Raw genomic sequence first — 25,916 nt, 5'->3', positions numbered from 1 at the left:
CATAATCAGCTAACTGATCCGAGTTCCACATCCATTTTTTAGCAAATGATTATAAAACTACCTCTGAAAATGATAATTTCCATTAAATGCAAGCTGTAATAATTGACGATTCACCCAGCATTCATTGAAATCTGACTGATGTGAAGATTTCTCTGTCCACACTAAAGATTAATATTCATGTATCTTCATTATAGACTGTTATGTCTATTAGCGTTCAGTCTGCAAGTCTCTGTGAATTTACTAAACGCCTCCACAAACTCATTTTGTAACTAACCTTGTGGCTCTGTTGAGTTCCACACCTCTTAAATCATTAGAAACCAAGTCTAAGCATAGTGGTCTGCCTCTACTTCTCTTACCCTCCTTTTCTATAATTTGCTTCACGTCGCACCGACACACATAGGTCTTATGGCGACGATGGGATAAGAAAGGCCCAGGAGTGGAAAGGAATTTGCCGTGAGCTTAATTAAGGTATAGACCCAGAATTTTGCCCGGTGTGAGAATAGGAAACTACGGAAAACCATCTTCAGGGCTGCCGACAGTGGGGGTCTTACAATCCTTGACCAGGTCCGTTTATTATCCTACGTTACCTATCCTTCTCCATTCGCCTCACATGACCCCAAACACCGAAGCCGGTTTGTGCGTACAGCTTCATCAATCGAGTTCATTCCTAACTTTGTCTCTGTTTCCTCATTTCGAGTACTCTCCTGCATTGTTCGCATCTGTTTGTACCAGCGATCATTCTCGCTACTTCAGCCTCTTTTATTTCTAACTTATGAAGCAACTCAGCTTTCACTTCCGTACAACAAAGTTGGACTGAAAACAGTTCTATGTAAATATAGTTCCATCCGAGAGCTGACTTCTTTCTTGCAGAATACTGTTGATCACAACTTTGAGCCCACTGCCTTAGCTTTGCTGCATCTTCATTCAATCTCATTTACTCTGCTACCATCGTGGAGGATAAATTATTATTATTATTATTATTATTATTATTATTATTATTATTATTATTATTATTATTATTATTATTACATAAAGAATTTGAACAATTTTCTGGAAATACTGTATATCAGTAACGGTTCGTCCTACAAGAAGATTAATTGAACAAAAAGCGTTCAAAGCTAGAAATTTTTTAAAAAAATTGAGTTACGTTGCACTGACACAGATAGGTCTTATAGTGACGATGGGCTTGGAGTGGCAATGAAGTGACCGTGGCCTTACGTTAGATACCATCCCGGCATTTACATGGACAGGAAATTGAAAACCACGGAAAACCACTCCGAGAATGGCTGAGGTAGGCATCGAACCCCCTATACTCAGTTGACCTCCCGAGGCTGAGTAGACCCCGTTCCAGTTCTCGCACCACGTTTCAAATTTCGTAGCAGAGCCAGGAATCGAACCCGTGCCTCCGGGGTTGGCAGCTTATCACACTACACAACAGAGGCGGACAAAGCGAGAAGTACAAAACACAAACGCTACTCTTAGCCAGAAACCGAAGGGTGAAGTTAACTTCCTAAGTCATGTGGTGAAGAGTGGGTGATGAAATACGAAAAATAATCTGGACGTCTGTACTTTAATATGGGTAAGTTTCGTACTGGCTAGCGAAGTTTGTGTTTAATTAATTCAAACAAAACGATCCAAAGACAAATATATATGAAATAAGAGTTTTGCCTGTACATTGCTCAGAATTAAAAAAAAAAATGGTATTTCTGTATCGGTCATGTCCACAGTAACGAGGAAATGGTCTTTTTTACTTTTCCGTAATGTCTGTCTGTCTGTCTGTCTGTCTGCCTGTCTGTATGTATGTATGTACACGCATCACGAGAAGAGAATTTCATGAAAATCGGTATGTAAAATAGGGGGATGAGCCACTACAATCTAGGCTATAAATCATTTTATTCACGCTGAATGAAAAGGTAGTTTAGGGGAAGGCCTAAAATTCAATTCTTAAATTTGTATATTATTAATGGTCCTATCCATAAATACTACATAACTAAAGTTACATAGAATTAGATTTCCGATCATTTATGTCTTATACATTTTTACCGTACCAGCTATGATAACACAAACATTCATGAATTTCGATTTTTATTGCTAAGTCCACATCAACGCCGAGCCACGAGAAAATGGGTGAACAGAATTTGATGAAAATAAGTATATAGAGTCGAGGAAGAAGAAACTATAGCCTAAGCTATAAACAATTTTACTGGCCCTGGATGAAATGGTAGTTTAAGGATATGCGCCTAAATACCAATGTTATTGCTCCTATCGAAAAGTACTACATAACAAAAGTTATAGAGAATACAATTTCCAATAATTTATGTTTTATTTAGTTTTACCGTACAGACTATGATAAGAGTAGTATTTCAGAGTCGGAAGAAAACTAAATGTGAAGGCCTACAATATCGAACGCTCATAACACTGATCAAAAATGACATTACATTGACCATTGTTGTGATGTTCTTTGCTTCTTATGGTGCCCTCAACTCCGATAGATGGGATTACTGTTGCGTACCGAGTATAACAGCCTGACTGAATATTGGCGGGAAATAGCTGGGGAGTTAGAAGAAATTTTTCTTTAGCATGCCTTTCCTCTGATTCATACATTGTCTGATACTGCTGGTACGTAACACACTGGTTCATCATAGTATTCCACCTATTCGATCCCTACTCTGACGCACTGTTTTGAATGAGCGGTGTGCACATTTGGCAGTGGCTTACTTAGTAATAGTAGTATGACCTGGTCTAGAATTATTACAATTTATGCCTATTCCAAATTATAGCACTGCAATTCACTAAATAATTCAAAATTCAACCCTCAAAAGAGCCGTTTCTTAAGAAAAGCGTCTTTCTCTTCACTAATATTAAATTCTACATTCATTTTATTCCAAATTAGCAGTGAAGAGGAGTTTTCTCCTCTGGCTTGGAGGAAACATTTTCCTCCAAGTCAGATTTTTCCGTCGCCAGTTTAGTGAAATGAGATTTTCCGACTTATCGGGTACTCCTAGAAAAGAAATTAGTAAAAGGGCATAGATTTGCCCTGGGACTCTCCACTTTTCGAACCCCCCCCCCCGCCAAAAAGAAAACGAAGAGTGTTCAGGGATCACGGCTGTCTGCGGCTTGGTCATTCCAGCTCTGGAACTTTGGACTGTTAGATCGGTAGCGTAGTACTGTTCGTTAAAAGTGAGGAAATGCGTAGTTTTTCATTTGATCAAGTATTTCATATTGCTTTTAATCGCGCCATTCCTATTGACGTCATTGTAATGACCTATGTTCATTTCCCTTAGGAAAACCACCAAGACAGTCTTTCTGAGGATGTAAAAAAGCAGGTGGTAGGCATCAGGCCTCCCATTACAATGAAAATTCCCGAGCCCAGTCTTCATATGAGAAAAGACGTTTGGTGACTTCCCCGTTCACGTTTCTAAGGTAACGTTAAGAGCTGTACATTATAATACAATCTTGCTCACAAGGTGTACACTACCTAACCTAGAATTTTGTATACAATGTAGAATTCCGTAGCGAAGCACGGGTACATCAGCTAGTTGACGGATATAACCTTTTCATCATGTTTATGATCAACTCTTTCAAACCGAGCTCGATAGCTACAGTTGCTTAAGTGCGGCCAGTATACAGTATTTGGAAGATAGTGGGTTCGAACCCCACTGTCGGCTGGCCTGAAGATGGTATCCCGTAGTTTCCCATTTTCACACCAATCAAATGCTGGGGCTGTACCTAAATTAAGGCCACGGCCGCCTCCTTCCCATTCCGAGCCCTTTTCTGTCCTATAGTCGCCATAAGACCTATCTGTCTCGGTGCGACGTAAAGCCAATACCAATAGCAGAAAAAGAAATTAGCAACTCTTTCAAAATCGTGGAAGAAATCGCTTGCATTAGTACGATAATACAAACCAAACACGTCGCACGTACATTCCATCAAGACGACTGCTGACAACCACATGGCTTGCAGATGTTGGAGTATTACGAGATCAGCGTAACGGTACCCTCAGCACTATTGCTAAGCTTGCTTGGTATTATTATTATTATTATTATTATTATTATTATTATTATTATTATTATTATTATTATTATTATTATTATTATTATTATTATTATTATTATTATTATTTGAAGGAATGTTTGATGTTTTGGTCTTTAGTTCAAGATGTCCAGGGTTCGATTCTGGGGATTTTAGCCGCGTCTGATTAATTCTTCTGGCTCAGGCGTCCCGTGTTTTTGTTCTTAAATGCACACTACTTCGTATACACGCAACACACCAAACACCATAGAGACGTGTAGTAGTGAATATATCCCTTCACTTAGGATTGGCGTTAAGAAGGGCATCCGGCTATAAAACTGTACCACATCTACACGTAGGGTTTGAATATAAATAAATGAGAAATGTCAGGGGGAAGAAGAATAGTAGTGATAACAATAATATCGAGACACGGTTATCTTAGGTGCTGATTTTCCACTAGGAAAGCTGTGGTTCGATCCTCGGTCGTCTCAAAAATCACACTGTGTTAGGACGGACATGTGGCCTTAAAAACCTGGCCAAAACCAAAATAAGCCTGGGTACCTCCTGCGATCCTATAAATAAGATAAACTGAAGAAAGTTTAAAAGTAATAGGTCTAATTATTATTATTATTATTATTATTATTATTATTATTATTATTATTATTATTATTGGGATGATGATGATGATGATGATGATGATGATGATGATGATGATGCGGAATTGTAGTGGTAAGTAGTGAGTGCTAATCACACCCTGGGGGAAGCTTGTTTGCTGGCCTAACAGAGAGGCGCCAATAACTGCGGCCAACGCTACTCCCAATCACGTCGGCTAAATTGAATAATATTGGAGAAGAGAGAGAAAAGGAACCAGCCGATTAACAAGAGAGAGGGAGAAAGAGAAACTCGGAGGGAGGAGACTTGGAAGAAAATAAAGGAGCATCGGTGGCCACCATTGTATGAGATTGGGACTGCTTGTGCAAGCAGAGGAGTGTATGTTTGCTACCAAGTTTATTAGTTCCTTTCCCCAGGAATCACTAGAGTATATACTGATGTACAGACCAAATCGCTAGCGGGGATACAGCCTCAGCTCACACAACTTGAGACTGGAGCAGACACATGACTTTCAGGGCAGTTATCAAATTAACACTCTGCAGAAAAAAGATCTTTTGGTATGTCTGAGATTTCACACCCAAGACAGAATTTTAAGGTAAAAATCAACAGCGGGTAACTCTAAGGCTCCCTGACTGAATAACTTTTAGAAATCATTCTGTCTTCGTGGCCTTCGTTTCAGAGAGCCCCGGGTTCGATTGCCGAACGGGCCTGTGTTTTAATTGCGTACGATTAATTCCCCTGGTTGTGCCCATTGTTTTAAGTGGACGTACAACTAGGTAACCATCCTTTCTTGACATAGAAGGGAAATGGAAGAGGCACTACACTTCGAAGAATGAAGTTATTGGCAAAAGAAAGGAAGACCCTTCGAAAGGCGTGAACATGAAGGATTCTCTAGGGCTCGCAACGAGAGTTGACCAAGCAAGGTCGGATAGACATGCTGAAAGTGAGGAGCCTAACACATGTTAATGGAAGCAACGCCAGAGCTCCTAAGGGAACCGTAGTTGTCAACCCACGGTCTTTAATTTGGGTGTCCCTCGTCCAACTTTTAGGTAGCTCTTACACAAAGTACGTTATACCGTGGATGTTTTCTACCACCCTCATCTACAGGTGGCTGCCTCTGGCTTGAGAACAGAGTGTTCGACTTTTAAATCCTTACATGATCTGAGTTCAGACCGGCGTAAGCCAGGTCAGTTTCTATCTTCATAATAAATGAATATTTTAGTACGAAAGGACTAAATATTCAAAATCATTTTTATATATAAGTGATAAATATTAATACTACTTTGACAGAGAAGTGTATTGAATTTAGAATTCAAAAATGTAAGAGTATTACAGATAGTATTGATAATAGAGATTTTAATAAGAATGTTAGGGGCTGTTATGTTAATTATTTGTGTTTTAATTGGGGTGGCTTTCCTTACTTTATTGGAGCGAAAGGTTTTAGGTTATATTCAAATTCGTAAAGGACCTAATAAAGTGGGATTTATTGGATTACCACAGCCCTTTGCTGATGCAATTGAATTATTTCTATAACCGTTGGGTTAATATCATCTTCCTTCTGATTTTCCTACATTCTTAATGCAAACCTTTCGATCTACACAAAACACACCACACGACCAACCACCACAGAAACACGCCATAGTTGGCATTAGGAAGAGCATTCTGCAGTAAAACTGAGCCAAATGTTCACATAGTGCCGACACCAATAAATTTGAAAAAAGACGACTTATATTGCTTCCTAAAATTACAATATTTAATGCCTACCAAGTGAGTTGCTACATTTCCTAACTAAATGTACAGGATGGGAGGGAACTAACTAGGTATTACTATATAGCTGTCAAGTTTTTATATTGATGGATTAATATTGGAAACAGAGTAGACATACAGAACCAGGATAGTGATTTTTCATGCCGCGTAGTACCGACGGTGGCCGTGAGGGGCGGTACACTCAACAGTAACAAAGATGGTCGATCGCCCTGCAGTAAGAGAACGAGCACAAATTGCTTCGCGCTATGAGCTCTGGAATTCGATCGTTCTTGTGTAGAGAATAGAGATGGGAAGTAATGAAGGGAAGGGAAGATAAAGATGAAGATGAAGGGAAGGAATGCGACATTTCGTCCGGAGATAATAAAGAACTGTCACACGAAGCTAATGACCACAGGTTCTGTACAAGATGCAGTAAAAACAGGTCGCCTATCCACGTCTCGGAGTCCTAAGAATGTGGCGATTGTGCGGAACATGTTCAATCGTAGCTCGGGGAAATCAGCACACCAGGCAGCTCGCGAGAGCAGACTCACAAGGCTGTGCGTCAGGTTTTGCATAAAGAATTAAAATCTCGAACATGGAAACCCCAATTCGTACAACAGCTAACGCCAAAAGACTGTGATCGCAGAATGGAGTATTATTTTTAAAATTTATTTATTTGGGAAACCAAAACAGCGAGAAGCCGAATTACAGAGTTCCGCAATGAAAAAAATTACAATGGAGTAGCATATAGCAAACATAAAAAATAAGTGGACGAAAATAAATGACGAAAAAAATCTGATAAAAATGGAGGGAAAAATTAAAAACTAACAAAATAACTGTAGAGACACCAATTACCAACAAAACATGAAGGCAAAAGAAACAATGAGGAAAATTAAAGATTGAACGTGAAACGAAGAGGAGAACTTAGGCCTATAGCTAGGCATACTAAGATAAATACAGATATAACACACAAGTCACGGTATAGTACAGTAAAAAATAAATAAATGTTACATTATGTACAAGAGAGGGGACAGCAATGCGAAGAGAAAAAAGGGATATGAAGAAAATGAACTAGGTTAAGTTAAAGAAGATTCGATTAAAGGCGGCATACGAAAAAAAAACGTCCAAGTTCCTGTCAGAAGATAAAGAGTTAAGGAGGGTTGGTATGCGGATAAATAAAGTTCTTTGAGCGAGAGAGAGGCGGAAATACGGGATATGAAGGGGTGGATTAATCCTGGTTTTGCTAGTTGGAACATGTAAGGAAGAAAAGGATGCAGTTTCTGCCACGAAGGTTGGCCTGAATTGTTTTACAAAATCGTCCGGGGTGATGACGCCATATTCCATGTGGGAGCAGTGGCGTGCACTGAACCCCAGCTACCCCAGCGCTGCTGGGGCAAATAATTTTGTATTCACATTTTCTTATTATTCCTTACAGCATTTCTTTATCATGTCAAAAACTGCAAACAGCTAATTCAAGGCAAGTACAGCTGTTTTGATAACCCATTCGTTCTACCGCAGTCCAGGTCTCCCCATTGAGCTGGGTTTCTTAGCCGGCGCGAAAGAGACCCCTGCTAAATTCAAGTCGCTTGGTTGATGGATGCACTTTAAGGCCCGGTTTCACAGTTTGAGTTTAAGCCGAAGCTTTAGTAAGCCACGCACACCGCTTAAGCAAGGCTTACTCTTTGGCTTAAACACTACGGGTTTCACAGTAGGGGGACCATGTGCAGCTTTACTAAGTTGAACATCTCCGAAGTTGGTAATGCTTGCGCATGCGCAATGATTCAATTCTCATCTTTGTTTACATCCGTAGCCTATGATTGATTGACTTGTAGGTTATACATCAGCCAAGATAATTTAGAAAAATGAACGGAAAATGTGATTCCAATAATAGTAACAAAAATAAAGTTTAAAAAAGGTCACTCGCCCGTCCTGCTGACACGTATTACCACTACAGTCTAAAATGGCCATAACTTCTGAACCATTCATGCAAATAATGTCCTGACAAGGTTATTGTAATCCTTATAAAATACTGGAGGAGGTCAAACAATTTATTTCGATGAGGAATTGGAGAATAATATCGAAATATTTAATATGAAGGAGTTATATTTTTTACCGCTGAGTATAGCATAAAATGGCTTCTAGAGGGCAAACGGTTGGAAATAGGTATATACCATCGCGGACTTTTTTTTGTAGAGGTTTCTATGCTCTACAATTCGTACACTTACACTTGAGGTCTATCGTTGATGGTTCACGCAGCGTAAGCCAAGAAAGCAAGTGACCGACCGACATTTTTGTCTCTTTTACTGTATATCGGAACACGGAAACTGTATTATTTCACGAGCCTCGAAATATATTCAGAAATATAAGTTATTTAATGTTATTGGTTTTACATCCCATTAACTATGAATTTGAGCACCTTCACCACAGGACTGAGACAGGATCGAACCTGCCAAGTTGGGCTATAAGAAGGCCAGCGCTCTACCATCTGAACTGAATGCTTAGCTTAAACCTCAGTTTCATACAGCTTAAGCCAGTCACAGATAAGCTCGGCTTACCACTTGCACTCCCCACTGTGAAACTCGTCCAGAGTTTAAGCTCCCGCTTAAGCCCGATCCAAGGCTTAAGCGTATACTGTGAAACCGGGCCTAAGCCGTCCTTCTCTTGGGGAGGCGGGGTGATAGCTGTCGGCCTAGCACGAGATTCACAGCGTCTTACGGCGGCGGAGCAGCTAGCTCGGGTACATGCGAATTTTTGTTGCGTTCATCTTGGATTATAGGAGACGATTTTGCGAGTTAAGTGGCATTCCTCGTGAATATATCAGTGGTGCACGTCGTGAAGAGTATTTTCTCTCGTTTGTCGTTGCTGTAGGGCCTACCAAAGCTAAATAAGCGAGTGAAACTGTAAAACTTCGGCTCATCCAGTTTAGGTTAGGCTTTCTAAGTTAAAACAAAAGCAAAACGTTAGTTCTAGTATATTTCTGTGAAAACCATGACTGTATTATTACGAAGCGTCAGCGGGTAAAACTGTCAGTACATTATTTAAAATCTGACGTGAATATCAATTCGGAAATATGTGAGAGTATATGGTTGAGAATTTTTTTATTCAAGGGAAGTTATAATTTCATAAGTTCTTTAACACCTACATTTTCTCATTTATTGTTTGATGTGTTTACTTGTTATATTTCCACTTATTTGCCGAGTGAGTTCTTAAAATAGTAATGTTGACTTTAGAGAGAGTAGTGGGGCTGCGGTTATATTCTTTTTAAAAATTTGCAGCTGGGGTAACGAATGTGTGGGAGGTTTCATCGATCGGCACAACTTCCATTACTGGGCGGCACAGGATCCCGAAATGATGATGCAGTCTCTTCCAAAAGTGACCGTGTGGTGTGGAATAACGGCTACAAATGTCATCGGCCCACATCTCCTGCGTGACAAAATGAATGGGGAGCGCTACATTCAAATGCTTCAGGATTACGTTTGGCCCACGGTATCTGGATGGGAAAATACCGCCGACATCTTCGTGCAAGGCGGCGAACCGCCTTACTTTGCACATGTGTGGAACTGGTTGGATTAAAAGTTCCCAGGGCGTTGGCTGGGGAGACGCGGACCTTATGAATGGACTGCAAGAAGTCCAAACCTAACAACCCGTGACTTTTTTATGGGGCTGGGCAAAAGAGGAGGTGTACTGGACGAACCCTCGCACGTTGGACTAATTGGAAACACGGATTCGGGAAGTTCTTACCAACGTCCCACACAACTTCTTCCAGAAAACTGTCGATTCCATTCCAGGTCGGTTGAGGAGATTGGTCACCGCCACGGGTGCCTACATCGAAATGTAATGGAATTGTAAGATATTCAATCATATTCTCATATAACAGTGTACATAGGGTAATTCCGGGAGAGTTGCCGCACTTTTTATGTCTTTTGTTATATCTCGGTACATTTACTTTAAAAATTGTTGCAAATTCATCGAGCATAATTTGAAAACATGTACATTTGATCAGGGATGAACAAAATATTGGCAATTGAAAGTAAATGGGAGAAAGGAGTGAACAAAGGAATTGTTGCATCTGCGGCGTCTCTCCCTGGATCCCGGTATAGATGCCGACTTTGCTCGGGAGCGATGCCGCGAGTAAAATAATTAATGACAAAATCAAATTTAAGCCAATTTCTTCAACTTTAATATAACCGAACACTAGAACGTACTACAAGACAATTATATCCACATAATATAATCATTCAATGGAAAAAATCTATCTGATAATTTACAACATTAAAATCATATTTTAATTTCGATTTACTATAAATGTGCATGTGCAATGGATTCTTCACTGTGTTATATAAAACCCCACGGCGCTTAACACCCTTGAAATGGCTCTGGCCTGCACAGCGACCGCTGCTCAGCCCGAAGGCCAACTATCAGGGAGAGACGCCGCACCCTCCTGTTTTTATACCTCAAGGCTATCATGGCCCAAAATTAGCTTACTCTCAACTACAGTTATGTTTCTGACGTCTACTGTACTAAAAACGTCTGATTTAAGCATTTGAAGCCAACTTAATATACAATAAATTAACACACGCAAAAACTTTGTCAGGAGGAAACATGTACTCGCCTCATGATATCGGCTGTAATTGGCGTAATATACGAGCAAATTTCGTCACACTTGCAGACAGTAGTTCTTCCTTAGAAACTGAAAAACCACACATATTGCCATCTAGCTGTGACGATGGGAACCTTTAGCTACAGTGTATGCGGCATCTCTACCGGGGCGGCATCTGTCCCGGATTTACCTTACTGTATTAATTTCAAATTAATAACTCTGCAAACATAAAAGTTATACGTCAATTTCAATACCTAGTTACTTCCCGCTCACTCTGTATAAAATAAGAGTTTTGTCCGTACAGTGCTCGGAATTGAAAAGGAATGGTATTTTTGTATCAGTCACGCCCACAGTAACAAGGAGATGATGTTTTACAATCTTCCGTCATCTCTGTGTGTCTGTATGTATGTATTGTAACCGTTCATCACCACGCCATAGGCATGTTAGGAGGCCCAGTCAACAATTTATGCCGTTTTCCGCAACATTCTGCGACATATAGTGTCGTAATTAGCAATTTATGCCCCAAACCGTGATACGAGTTGCGGTACGCAAGCTCGAAGGGGGCAGGTCTCTGTGCTTACACCGAGGGGAGGAAGGCGCATTACCGCGTAACCTTGGAATTGCGCTCGCACTTGGAGCGAGCAAGAAGAAGAGAGGACGCAACGTGTAAAAGGGTATTTGGTCAGAGAGTGGGGTGGATCAAGGCGTCTTAACCCCAAGAAATAAAGATCCTTACCGATTTAACCGCACATTCATTGCTGCCAACCCACCATATTTAAATAATAATTTTTTGAGATAACCTATGGAAATTTATGAGTAAGGACTAATTTGAACCGGCGTATTTTATGAAAATTGATGATGTGCAAAAACTCAATACCATTAAGAGTGGATTGGCAATGACGCACGTCATACAGTACTGCGTAGATTGAAGCCAAGCGTTAAGATCTGGCAACGTAAGAAAAAGTGGGAGTCTCCACGAGGTAATCCACGACGCGTGAATTTATGAAAAGGACGCTTTGGAGATTGTGAACGACCCAACGATCGGATCTACATCAAATTAGATCAGTGTAAAACAGGGGTCAGGAGCTACAAATTGATTACCCTCACGTCGCTGGAAGATCATGATTATCGGAGCGAAATTTCGGATAGGTGTGTGGTTTACCACCTCTCCGACAATTCATCCAAAATACTATAAATGAAACCCAGGCCTAGCTCCGGGAACCCATTGTAATTTGTGCGGGCGTAGTGCTTATGTATCAGTGTGGAACTGTGCAAAATGGATAACAGTGTGTGAAGTGCTGTGTTGAAGAAATATATATCAGCGCGATATAGATATCGCAAAATAAGCCCTGTGGGACGAGACAAGTACGGTAGTGATGAACAGAGGTGTTATTTCAACATGTATTCCTATAAATGTTTGTAACTTCAGTGACGGGCAAACGCAAAAAGTCGCTGAGAATTAGTGAGACAGCCGATTACATTCACTGATTAATAGTGGCCAATTTAAGGCATATGAATAGTGAGTGACGCTCAATAAATTAATAGAACGGTGTTCTTGACAGAAGAACATCTGCATACTCCATGGACACTCATGTTAATTAACAGTAACTATTAATCAGGGCGTGTGATAAAAGGGGAATGAATAGTGATTTACACAGACTTACCGCTATTCGGGTTAGTCCACTTGAATCAATGAGCGGCTCTAATCACCAGTAGGTTCATGAAAACGCATAAACAGTGTTCATTAACAATTTCCAATTTTTGCCTGTATGTTAATTAGTGATCGTCGAACCCATGATTGGAATCAACTAGAGTCGCGCCTAGTGCCAGCATTCATCGCTTCCGAGAACATCGAGATATTCCTACAGTAGGAGACCACAGTTCGAGACATCATGTACAGTATGACACCACGAGGAAGAGGAACCTAGGACTATCTACGAGTGAAGCTGCCGTGATGGAGGTCTAAAAACCCCAGGTGTGTCCTTGAGAAGACAGCAAACCATACACAGTATCGATGAGTACATTTTTAAATATACTAGGCATGAGATCTGCACGTTCGCATATTGATATAATTGTACGTATCAGTCTTGTTTATTTTTACGTAATTAATAACATTAAATGTAGAGGACACTATACGCGTGTTACTGGGAAGGATTGTTTTATTTATTTAATTAGGATTTCTATGATATAAGGATAATCACTAATATTTCAGCGGGCTCATTTGTATGAATTAGTACGTAATATCCCATTAAGCTCAGGTGCGTGTGAAGCATATATTTCAAGGGCACTTCAGCTGAATTTATAATTTCTTCCTAATTTTACTAACTGGTATGGATCTTCATAATAATTTGAATATATAGTACGTATTTGCTTCACATGGTAATGCACGTATTTTTATAAATTACTTAATAATTAAGAATATGATCATCAAAAGGGGTACAAGCCCGAGGTGCAACTTATGAATTATATAAATACGTGAGTGAGGTAGTGTTAGTTAAACACCTGTTGATCCCACTATCGGCAGCCCTGATGATGGTTTTCCGTGGTTTCCCATTTTCACACCAGGCAAATGCTGGGGCTGTACCTTAATTAAGGCCACGGCCACTTCCTTCCAACTTCTAGGCCTTTCCTATCCCATCGTCGCCATAAGACCTATCTGTGTCGGTGCGACGTAAAGCCCCTAGCAAACACCTGTTGAGTAGAATCCTCAAGATGAATGAATGAGATGGTTGTAAGGTGCAGTAGTGTGAAGGCAGGGGAGATGAGACTTATGAAATGTTCGAGATGACAGAATGACAAAGAATTAGAATAATTATGATTATTGCGACGTACTGAATTCGGCTGTATATGGCCAGAATAATAAATAAGAATTGGCAGCCTCTGAATAATTGAGTACTTGGAAACGAGCAAAATGAGAAGTGAAGAAAGAAAACAGAGAGTGTCCTGGTGGCCCATCTGGTTGAACGGTGACCACAGCAAGAGGGACAGATTTACGATGTAAAAAGCGAAGCCTGGTCCCGTGTGCGGATCGAGTCGTCTTTGAGAGCTCTCACATTATCCCTAGTAGTCTCCTTCATTTACCACTGCATTAAAAATCCCATGCCAATGATATATTATGACCAGCGTTGAGAATTTTATGAGCCTGTAAAGGACGTATTCCTCCCCATTTTTATCTATTAAATGAGCTCGTGATAGGTGTTTCAGATTTTTGCACCTTGCAAGCTAGCGAACGTGGGTTCGACTCGCGTCAGGATGATGAATTTGAGCTGACACTATATAAGCCATATTAGGCCATATCTTAAAGATATTTTTTTCATTGTATTTACTAGTGATTGTTCGTTTCTTTGTATAATGTATTTATGTTGTTCTTAAGTGTTTGATGGTGATGGGTACGAAACCAACGTGGTAGTGATTCGCTTTGTACATAACAGGGTCAGGTAAACCCAGAAATACGTGTATGTGTTCAATATAATGTGTAATTGATTTGATCAGGTAGACCATGTGTTCGATATGTGGTGGTGTGATCTCGTGGGTAGAAAAATGTACGCAATTATCTGTTAGAAATTCCATAAGCATGACGGCCAACTAAAATATTATGGCCTGACGAGAAAATGTCATTCATATATTTTTGTCAATCCATTCAACGAATAGATATAATCGAATATCATTTGTAAGTGATAAATAAACCTGCGTTTGTGTAAAGTGTATACAGTATTAGTGCGCGCTAATAAGGTGATTTAAAGTATGCCAAGCGATAGCCGAAACAGTGTATGAACTGGCGAAGACTTTGAGGCATACTATATACACATGACTTTTTTGTTTTTTGTTTTTGTGTGTAACAATATGACATTATCTCGTGTAATTTTATCGTGCGATTCTATCAGTTTAATTAAATTCTTAGTCAATATTGGGAACAAAACTGTTCTATTTAATAATATTGGTGTATTCATCTTACATTAGAGAGAACCCTAATTTCCTTATATTTAATGTAGTGTCCGTTTTTCTTTTACTAACATTCCATTACCCGTATGCTACTGAGCTCCAGCCGTTGACGCAATGAAATTAGGGAGGATGGGACTTGGAGGCCCGGGAAGTGATTTCCAAAGATTCTCATCCAAAGAACTCCATTCATATATTTATTTGTGAATCAGAATTATTTTAAATGATGCCCTGATATGCCCGAGGTGGTATAGTATGTATGTACGTACGCATGTACAGGATGTATTGTGACCGTTCACAACGTCACCTGTGGTATGTCATGATATCCAGGAGATGAAATATGCCGTTTTCCGCGTCATTCTACGATAAAAACTGGCCAAGTTAGAATTTTTCTGCCCGCACCAGGACTCGATTTGCAGTATCCAGAGTCGCGCGACCGAGCTCTAGTTGCTGGTAATTAGCAGCAAGGCGGTGCAAGAGCGCTTGTACTGGAAGTTTTCTCACTCCAACCACGAGCGAGATGAAAGGAGACGCGTTGTCACGTGACAGAGAATCTAGGTCACTAGCTGAGCCCAGAGAGTATATCCAACGTGAAAACTAACATTATACCCTGTTTTCCTCGCTCACCCACCACTGCCAACTTATCGCGTTCAGCTGTTTTATTTCTGTTAATTTTTATAAATCGCAAAATACCCAATGGATAATTAAGCGCAAACATTCATTTGAATCAGGGAATTTTACGCATAATTATGAGACCGAGAAGTGCTCTAATTAACTGACAGAGCTATAACTACGCTGTAAACAAGGGCGCGTCTTAATGACTAACAGATGTTGGACCCTAACCGTGACAGCGAACACAAGGAATCCCCTGTGCTCGTCATCATTCACCGCCAGAGACAAAAGGACGCTTTTGAGATTGCTTGAGAATCTACGAAGCTATTTCAAAAACAGTCACTCAGTGGAGATGGGAATACAGGAGCTACATTTTGATACCCTGTTCGTTACTCTAGGTTGCATATTACCGGACCGAATTCTGAGAAGAAATTGCATTCCCCCCCCCCCCCCACCCTCAGCATTCGAGCCTCTCGCGTAGCTCGCTTATATATTCAAGAGCTGGGAGGCAGACACCCCAGTGCATTTTCAGTGAAATGCCAGTTCGGTAGTGGTTCGTCGTGATTAGTGCGTGAGAGTCGTCTGTGGAGAAATAATTTTTATAAAGTGAGCAGTGAAACGCAATGATTTATTAAAGCCTGTGAACATCTGCGAAAATACCCACAATCTAAGTAAGCTTTTGCGAGTACAGTGTGTCGCTAATTAATATAGTAGGAGCAGCACGAAACCGTAATGACCGCTGTCCGTGTGTCGAAGAGGTCGTGCGTCGAGCCTCATATGTGCCTAAACTAATACGGCTCAATTAACTTCAATAGCCAGGTATCTCAGTGCGTGGAGTTGCGTGTGTGTTCTCGACATAAATGAGAGATACAAAGAAAGTGCGTGTCACGTCTATAAATCCATAATGCAGTTGAGAGCCTGACTTACGCATGACTAGGTGAAATAGAATATACATGAAGTGCGGTCGTGTGAGACGAGAAATTTTAACCCAGTAGTGGCCTAACCAGTGACATTCTTTATTCAGGACCTAGAATAGCTGTATGCTGTTTATAAAAGAATAGGTACATGAGAAGGGAGCAGTGTCGGGCTACAGAGACAATACCGGCATTGGGTTGGAATGCTCGTGCTATTGAGCAGATCCAACCATATATTCAAATTGTGATGTGTATTAAACTAACGCATTCACATGAGATAACTTCCTCTCATTTACATGTCTATGAGAACGTCGACATCCAGCTGAATGCCAGAGTTTTGCCTGTGTACCGGAGTGAACGAGTCATCTAGCTGTTTGCCGGAATTTCGCCTGGTAGCCGAGAACGTCTGGAACGTCGCTGTCATGTGTATGACCTGCCAGGAAGTCATCATGGTCTTCACATCGCCGATGACGTGATGCAAGCAGCTTAAGCCCATGGTGTGCCCTCCTGTAAAGCTGTGAACTTGGTATCCAGAAGGCTGAGTACATTTCCAAGTATTTATATCTTTGAAGGTCGTGTCCCATTGTAAATATGTAGATTTTCCACTTAGATGTAACGTAGACTGCAAGCACGCCATTTCAGAGGGATAATAATAATAATTTCATTTTTATTTGGGTCTTTTATAGAATACTTTCATCATGGTTTTGGGACGACCATATTTTACTTCCATCCTTGTATAAGGGTTCGATAATGCATGACGTAATTATAAGGACCTTGGCTTAATTAAGTGTGAAGCGTTGTCAAGTAGAGAGGGCTTAAATATTCTGTAAAAGTGACTCCAGTTATCATCTTTCCAAAGCATATACGAGTCATCAAGATTTTTCAGTAATTCATTTTTTTGGTGCGCTTCACCTGGTAGAGATCCCTCCTAATTAGTAACTAAGGCACCTGGAACAAGGCATCGAGACAGTGGGTATCTTACATCGCTAATTAGTTCGCGAATGCGCAAGTTAATTTGGACCCGTGTGGCAGGAGTTCATCAATAAATAGCACGGTATTCGAAGTATCGAGAGGAGAAACGAAACGAGTGAGTAGGCCATAGCCGTGATATATACTGTGAGATAAAAATGTGAAGTTCCCTTGGAACTCTTTAGTAATGTACACGAAGTGGATCTCGTGTTGTGAATATGTTAATTACGGCCGGACATAGCTGATATTGAATGTGAGGCCATTGTGGCTCGAGAAAAAGAAAGCAAGGTCGTTTACCGCGAAGTCATTGTATGAAGGCGGCCCAGCGCCCGCCCTTTAGAGATGGGTCTTGGAAGGCCATCAGCTGAATAGATTTACGAGCCTGGCTGTAGGGACGAAGAAAAGTGTTTCCTACACTGAAAGTAAACAGATACAAGTAGCTATTTCGTGCCTCTCGGTGCAACGATTACGTGCATCGATTTAAGTATTATCAACGTCGCGGTGATTCCAGATGAGCATTAAATGAAGGACCCCTCCAATTTATTTCTTTAATTATTCACAGCGTTTAGGGAATTCCAGGTCAGATATACCCTGTCTCAGAAGGTCCTGAGTTCATTGCAGGAGACGGTAAAGCTTACTGTCACAAGCGGCAGGTGACTAAGGCCACCTGTGATTCATTGTGTGTATGTGAAATGTATTTGTTCTTGCCCCTTTTCTTGCAGGAAGTGTTATAATGCTATGTTTATAATGATTTGGTATTGAAGTCGCTAAGTGCTTGTCCATAGGTAGCAACGTTGTGTGGATACTGTCGTGTCATGTGTATTGATAAAAATCCTAATGAAATGAGCGTGTTTATTATATTGCCTATTCGGCAATGATTAACATAGGGAAGTGTTGTAACACGACTTTCAAAGGCTTGGGAGCGTACACACAAGTAACCATCGTATATTTCAGTTCATATGTGTTCGTAGGCCTATATCAGGCGGTGACTTGAGTGTTAAGAGACACTTCCCGATCTTGATATTTTGACATTTTGTTACGGTTAATATTCATTTTTACTATAGTTTTTCTGGTCTTGGTGATATTTTGAAATATGTTTTATAGTTTACATTGTGGCTTGTATCGTTTTCTGCGTTTATAGTTGTTTTGTCATATACTTATAGGTTAGTACACGTATTGTTTATTTACGTTCATCGAATGGTTGCTATGTTATTCTATATCACGAATATTTTGAAGATTAACTAATACAATCTCCGTTTAGGACAATTGGCAGTCTTTAGGCCCTTATGAGTAAGAATTTTATCATCTCGTGACCATATTGTTTGTGGCTAAACAATCTAATCTGTTTACATACGATACCAACAATCTAGGTTAGGTGCTGCATTTGGACATTTGATTGGATATATATTGAATTTATATAACAAATCTTACAATATAATTAACTGGATGAAAATACTGCGATAGAACCTTTATGTTATAGTATAGATTATTTTAATGATCTGCACCTGATTTTCCTCCGTTACATTACCAATGTACAACCTCCGTGATAACATTGTGGGGTACCCTCTATGACGGCTTCGTTGGTTGATTTCTGTACCACTGTCGTTGAACATATGACGATATAAAAGCAGTATTATTATTCTGACACTTCACATCAGCTATTTACCTTTGTGTTAGCAGTGGAGAGAACCATCTGACTCGGTAAGATCTATCATTCAAAAACAGCATTATTACAGATGAGCCAAACACTCCAAAGCATGGTCGATTCTCGGAAGCATCAAGCACTTCAAGTGCTGTGCCTACATTTATTGAATGCAAGATATGTCACAGAAAGTTTACAAAGAGGGGCATTAACATACACATAGCAAGAGCTCACGAGCAACTATCTCAGGACTCATCATTGCTAGATAGTGAACAGTTGCACGTTAATTTAGGAATTCCTCAGGCATCTCAAACTCTTCATACAAATTTATCAGCTAGACACAGTGCGAATTCTTCAAACCAGGCATGTGATAACATAAATTGTCAGTGTCCACACTGCGGATGTCATTACTCCAGTTCCCGTGGGGTCAAAATACACATCAGCAGAGCTCATCCTGATATTCACCGTCAAATTTTAGTTTCTAGAAATCGACAGAGGGCTGATCCCTCTCAAAATGTCCAAACAATCGTTCAAGAAAGTGACCCTAATGCTAACACGGAAACTAAAGATGTCAACACACTACCGCATGAATTTAAGCAGAAAATGATGCAGTGGCGAAGTAGATTTTTAAACAATTTGACAGACGAGCAATTTGACAATGAGATTAACATTTGGTGTGAGTTCTTGGCCTCTGCGATTGATCTACTTCCTGGCCCCAAACATCCGTCACGGAAATACTACCAGTATAGGAAAAATAAACAAATCACAGACAACCAAAGGAAATATAAACAGACAACCAACCCTGAACGGGCAACAAAACGGGACCGAATAAAACGCCGCGAAAAATACAAATATCAGCTTACCCAGTACCACTTTTACAATCAGCGCAGAAAGGCTATTAGATCTGTTTTAAATTCCAATGCTGAAAACTGTAAAATTCCTTCGGATGAAATATTTCATTATTTCTCTGAAATTCTCGGGCAACCTAATGACATGATTCGACCCGAATACCCATCTCATACAAGTGATATTGATAGGGAACAAATTGACATTTTATTTAATGACACTATAAGCCCAGATGAAATCAGATTTGCTATTAATCATATAGCCGTAGACACATCACCCGGCCCAGACCACGTCCTCGTCAGAGTTATCAAAGAAAGTATTGCAATCGACATAATATCTCACATTGCCACACGTATGTTGAAAACTGGGGTTGTACCTTCTATCTTCAAAAAGGCCAGGACTGTTCTAATTCATAAAGGTGGAGATTCACTCAATATTAAGAACTGGAGACCTATCACAATCTGTTCAGTAATAAGGAGAATAATTGAGCGGGTCCTTGACAGGCGTCTTCGTGAACATGTTGTCTTAAACCCCAATCAACGAGGATTTACCAACTCCTCTGGAACGCATGTCAACACTGCGATACTCGACTCTCTTCTCCGTGAAGCCAAAAATAAACAAGCTAATCTGACTGCTATATTCTTAGATATCCAGAAAGCCTTTGACAACGTTGGTCATGCCCATTTAAATGAGACACTAAAGTCGTTACCAATTCCATCCAAACTTACGAATTTAATCATGAATCTGCAATCAGGAAATGTCACACAAATTCAGACGCAGGGAAGCAAAACAAGACCTCTCTTGATAAGCAGGGGAGTTATGCAAGGTTCTCCTCTGTCGCCAATCCTGTTCAATCTCGCCATCAATCATATTCTGGATGACCTTAGCGAAACGTCGATATCTACCCAATATGGCTTTCAGTTGAGTCCAGATCATGAAGCTCTAACAGTGTTAAGTTTTGCTGATGATGTAGTTATTGTTGGAAAAGATTCTGAGTCAGCTTTAGTACTTGCTCATGCGGCCATACATCAACTACAAGAAATTGGACTTAGCATCAATACTGGAAAATGTAAAGGAATATGCATCAAACATGGTCACCTGTCAGAAGAAAAACTATTCACGGCAGATGAAAAACAGATACCATGTCTGAAGAAAGGAGAATCTATCAAATATTTGGGTGTAAATTTTTCCAATGAAATTACCTTCCAGTCCGTCGAGGTCCTAAATAAGCTCAAAAACACCCTAGAGCTCCTCATTTCTTCACCCCTTTTGCATTCCGATCAAAAATTTGTAATCATAAACACTTCAATCTGTCCCAGTTTGGTATATAAATTTTCAGACAGTACCACCACAAAAGATTCCAGTCAAATTTACAAATGACGCCGATATTATGGTTAGGGGGGCATTAAAGGAAATTTTGCAACTTCCCATGGATGTCCCGAATGATATGATATACGCTGAAATGAAATTTAAAGGTCTGGGTTTATTTTGTGTATCATGGGAAATATATCTGCAACATATTAATGCATGCAAAATTTTGAAATCTTCCAATAGTAATTTTCTACATTCAACGAGAAACTTATGTCAAGAAATCAGCACAAGCCTTGCCGTATTAAATGTAGCAGAAACAGAATCTATTCGAGACAAAAGACATGGCTTTGTAGATACAAAGAAAGTCCGACTCGAACTGAGAAGAAGAGCCTTTGACAACTGGAGCAAAAAAGAGCATAAAGGCAAAGGTGTAGTCCTATTTAAACAGTATACTCCAGCGAATACATGGATTCGTGATCATAAAGGATTGTCTTGCAGTGAATGGCGTGATGCAATAAAAATGAACGCCAATGTCTCTGCTGTGCGTACTGTACCTGGCAGATCCCAGGGCAACAGCCTCTGTCGGCGTTGCCACAGAGAGTTCGAAACTCTTTCACACGTCCTGGGAGCCTGTCCACATGGTGAATTACTGCGCACCTCACGCCATAATGTAGTCAGATCAATGATAGCTAACGCTCTTAGAGGACAAGGTTATAATGTCTATGAAGAAGTACACGGTCTCTCCAACAGAGGAAGCAACCGACGCATTGACATTATTGCTTTTAAGCCATCCTGTTCTGAAGGTTTCATCATTGATCCAACAATTAGATTTGAGACCAACGAAAACCAGCCGGAAGAAGTCGATGCAGAAAAAAGAAGAATTTATGAAGAAACGGCGGACTTCTACAAGCAAAAATATAAGCTCTCATCCATTTCTGTAATCGGCTTGATGTTAGGTGCTCGAGGAACAATACCTGCATTTTTTGTCAACTTCTGCAATACCTTTGGGCTAAATAGAGATTTTATCTATAACATCGCCATTACCACACTCAAGAAGTCCATCATGATCTTCAAGAACCATGCTTGCGGACCTCAAATAAATGTTTGACATGCCTCACACGACTGCCTACATTTAACATCATACGAACACATTATCTATTGTATCCACATCCATTATTGTTGTGAAGGTACTCTTTGTCTTTGGGCAACCTGCAGCTGTTGCAGGAAGATTGTATAATAATAATTTGAATATATTAATTCTCGGCAAACAAACAGAATTACAGCGGGGTATGCCTATGTTGAATAGATTTGTTTGTAAAGTGATCAGTGTAAGTGTAAAGCGAAATAATTAGAGAGAAAACGCCTCTCTAAGTCCGAGGTAGTGTAATAGTTCGAGAGGGAACGCCTTCTTAAGTTTGAATATTTAAACGTATAATGAAGTGTAGAAAAAGACTACCGAACTTTTAAACGTCAAGATCACCCAAATTACTGTATGTAAGGTGTTTGTATGGCATATCCATGTAAATAATGTGTTTCACTAGTATAAGTAAAAATTTGTTATACGAGATATTGTCTCTCTTCTCATTAGTAATGAAATGGTATTCCTCTCATAATTAACTTTTCCCCCTACTATAGAGACTATTACTAAAGAACTTACCGCCCCATCGGACAGTCTACAGACCCGAAAATGCAATACCGACTCGGCTAGCGAATTATTCTAGTAGGGGAGGGTGAGGCTTCGACAAACCGGGCTGAGTTCGAGGCTCACCGATGGTGCTCCATTCTAACGTCATATTTATGAACAATGGTAACTGGTTCATGTAAATATGCCTTGGAAAGGTACAGTATATATGTATGGACATTACGAGAAAATGGCTGAAGAGAATTTAATTAAAATCGGTATGTAAAGTCAGGGAGTGAGCCACTACAATCTAGGCTGTAAATAATTTTATTCACGCAGAGATAAATGGTAGTTTAGGTGAAGGTCTAAAATTTAATTCTCAAATATCTATGTTATTAGTGGTCCTATCGATACGTACTACATAACTTAAAGTTACGTTGAATTAAATTTACGATCATTTATGCCTTTTATATTTTTACCGCAGCGACTATGATAACTTAGAAATTCATGAATTCCTGTTTTTGTTGCCAAGTCCATAACACCGCCGAGCCCCAAGAAAATGGGTGAGCAGAATTTAATGAAAATCGGTATATTTTGGGGAATAAGGCGCTACAGTCTAGGATATAAATAATTTTATGCAAGCTGGATGAAATGGAAGTTTAGCTTAAGGGATGAGGCTGAAATTTAATTTTTAAATACTTAACCCATTGGTCCTATCGAAAAGTACTACATAAGAGAAGTTTTCCAGAATACAATTTCCGATGATTTATGTCTGAATATAGTTTTAATCGTACCGATTTTCATAGCAGAATTCATGAATTTAGACTTTTGTTGCTTAGTCCACATGGACGCCGGGCTGCTAACATGGAAATATTATTCAATCATGTTCACTGGCGATGGTTTTTGTCATGTTTGTCTTAAGGTGTAAAACCCCGTAGTCATTGGTCCATATCGACAAGGAAAATTATGAAGATGATTATAAATATGAGAAAAAATCGCAAAGGAACAATCACTTGCAGAATAAGACAAGTGGGTGTCATGGAAGAAGGGAGAATTCTCTTAATATTAGATACCCTAATATCATAGAGTCGGAAGAAAATTGAATATGAAAGCCTACAATATCGAAAACTCTTGAACTTGATGAAAAATAACATTATATTGACCATTGATTTTTGAGATGCGCATTATCTCTTCTGCTGCCATTTATCTCCGATAGATGGGATTACTGCTGCGTGCCGAGTAAAACAGCCTGCCTGAATATTGGCAGGAAGTAGCTGCAGAATTAGATTACTTTTTTTGCATGCCATTCCTCTGCTTCATAACTTTTCTGAGAACTATTGATACGTAACACACTTATAGTATTCCAGCTGTTGCTGAGGCGCTGATTGGAATGAGTAGATTGCTACCTTAACGGAATACGGCAGAGATCGGTCGGCGGATGCAGAGTGGGTTTTGGCTTACAAGTGGCCACGGCTAGTCCGTGGTTCGACAGCTCTGCACCCCGACCTGCCAACCGAGTAGGGGAGGGGTGGCCACAGCTCTACTGTGCTCTACGCCTCTCTATTCCCCACCGTCGGCTGTCCTGAGAATGTTTCTCCGTGGTTTTCCATTCTCCTGCACTAAAGCGAATGCCGGGACAGTTCCTAGTATAGGCCACGGCCGCCAACCCTCTCACCTTCTCCGCACATCTCCTTCTCCGATACAAATCTCCTGGCCTGAGAGACGGCGTCACCGTCTAGAAGGTCCGCCTCCCCCTTCAGGGAATGAAAACATTTTGTAGTAGTGGGAGTGTTCACGGCTGTCTGGTGCCTGCTCATTCCGTAGCAAAGCGCGGGCACGTCAGCTAGAAAAATATAAAACTTAACGCTATTGTAGCACACATTTTCTTGAAGAGGAGTGGCAGTTTAGAGGATATTGCATGCGGATTCGGGCATAAACATAACAACTATTTTTTCCCTCAAATTTACACGATGCTTCCATACAATTGTCATATGTAGTGGAGGATGTTGATAACCTAAAAATCACTGAAGATAGTCAATAAAATGTCCTTAAATGTATGGAATAAGGCTACAAAATATATTAAAACTGAGTTTAAAATATTTGACCAAACTTAATTCTGGTGGCCGTATAAGAGTGGTTTTACAAGTAGCCCACCGTATGCCAGTTATATTTACTGTACAGTTCTTGCTCTTACAGAAATAATTATATCCTTATTTACTTGTAAGTGTATATAAATATGGACGTAATAATTTGATGGATGTATTTTTTCCTTGGGAACACTTATTGAACAGCTTTCAGATGTTTTCTCATTTAATGTGCTCTTGTACAATAAACTTCCTTTCCTCACTCATTATAAAACTGCACAGTTTAAAAAATGAAACGCGCCCAACTGTTGTAAACACGTCCTTTCCAAATTCATTCACTAGCTGAATTAAATACACTGTGTGGGGTTTGAGTTTCAGTATTTTTTTCCTTGCGCAGAACTACATTGGACGATAATTCGGTACTGAAACGGAAATTTATGTAATTTATTCTAATCTCTTCTCGGTTCCATTTGTTCCTAGCCTTGAGGTACAGGCTGAGTGACTGGTTGCAGGGGTGGAGTTGAATGACTGTCTATAGGGGTGGATGAAGCTGATGCAGTCCTTTGGCTTGGAGACACGTTAGGAAAAACTTCCTCCTAATTATCATATTTCTGTATTGTGTTTCTGCAAACATCTTGCAAGATATGTAATGAGAAGGTTTTAGGCCAATATATAGCATTTCGAAGAATGTTTAGACCAAATTTTTAAATTAATGTATGTATTGTTTATTGTCAGACTAATAAAAGTTCACAAGTGACAACATAATAAATTCCAACCCTTTCTTAGACACCTACTGCTGACAAGTTTGCTTGAACCGAGTTCGGTAGCTACAGTCGCTTAAATGCGGCCAGTATCCAGTATTCGGGAGATAGTAGGTTCGAACCCCACTGTCGGCAGCCCTGAAAATGGTTTTCCGTGGTTTCCCATTTTCACACCAGGCAAATGCTGGGGCTGAACCTTAATTAAGGCCACGGCCGCTTCCTTCCCACTCCTAGCCCTTTCCTGTCCC

This window comes from Anabrus simplex, chromosome 4 (genome assembly GCF_040414725.1).
Source record: "Anabrus simplex isolate iqAnaSimp1 chromosome 4, ASM4041472v1, whole genome shotgun sequence".
NCBI lineage: Eukaryota > Metazoa > Arthropoda > Insecta > Orthoptera > Tettigoniidae > Anabrus > Anabrus simplex.
Note: the sequence above shows the minus strand (reverse complement) of the source record.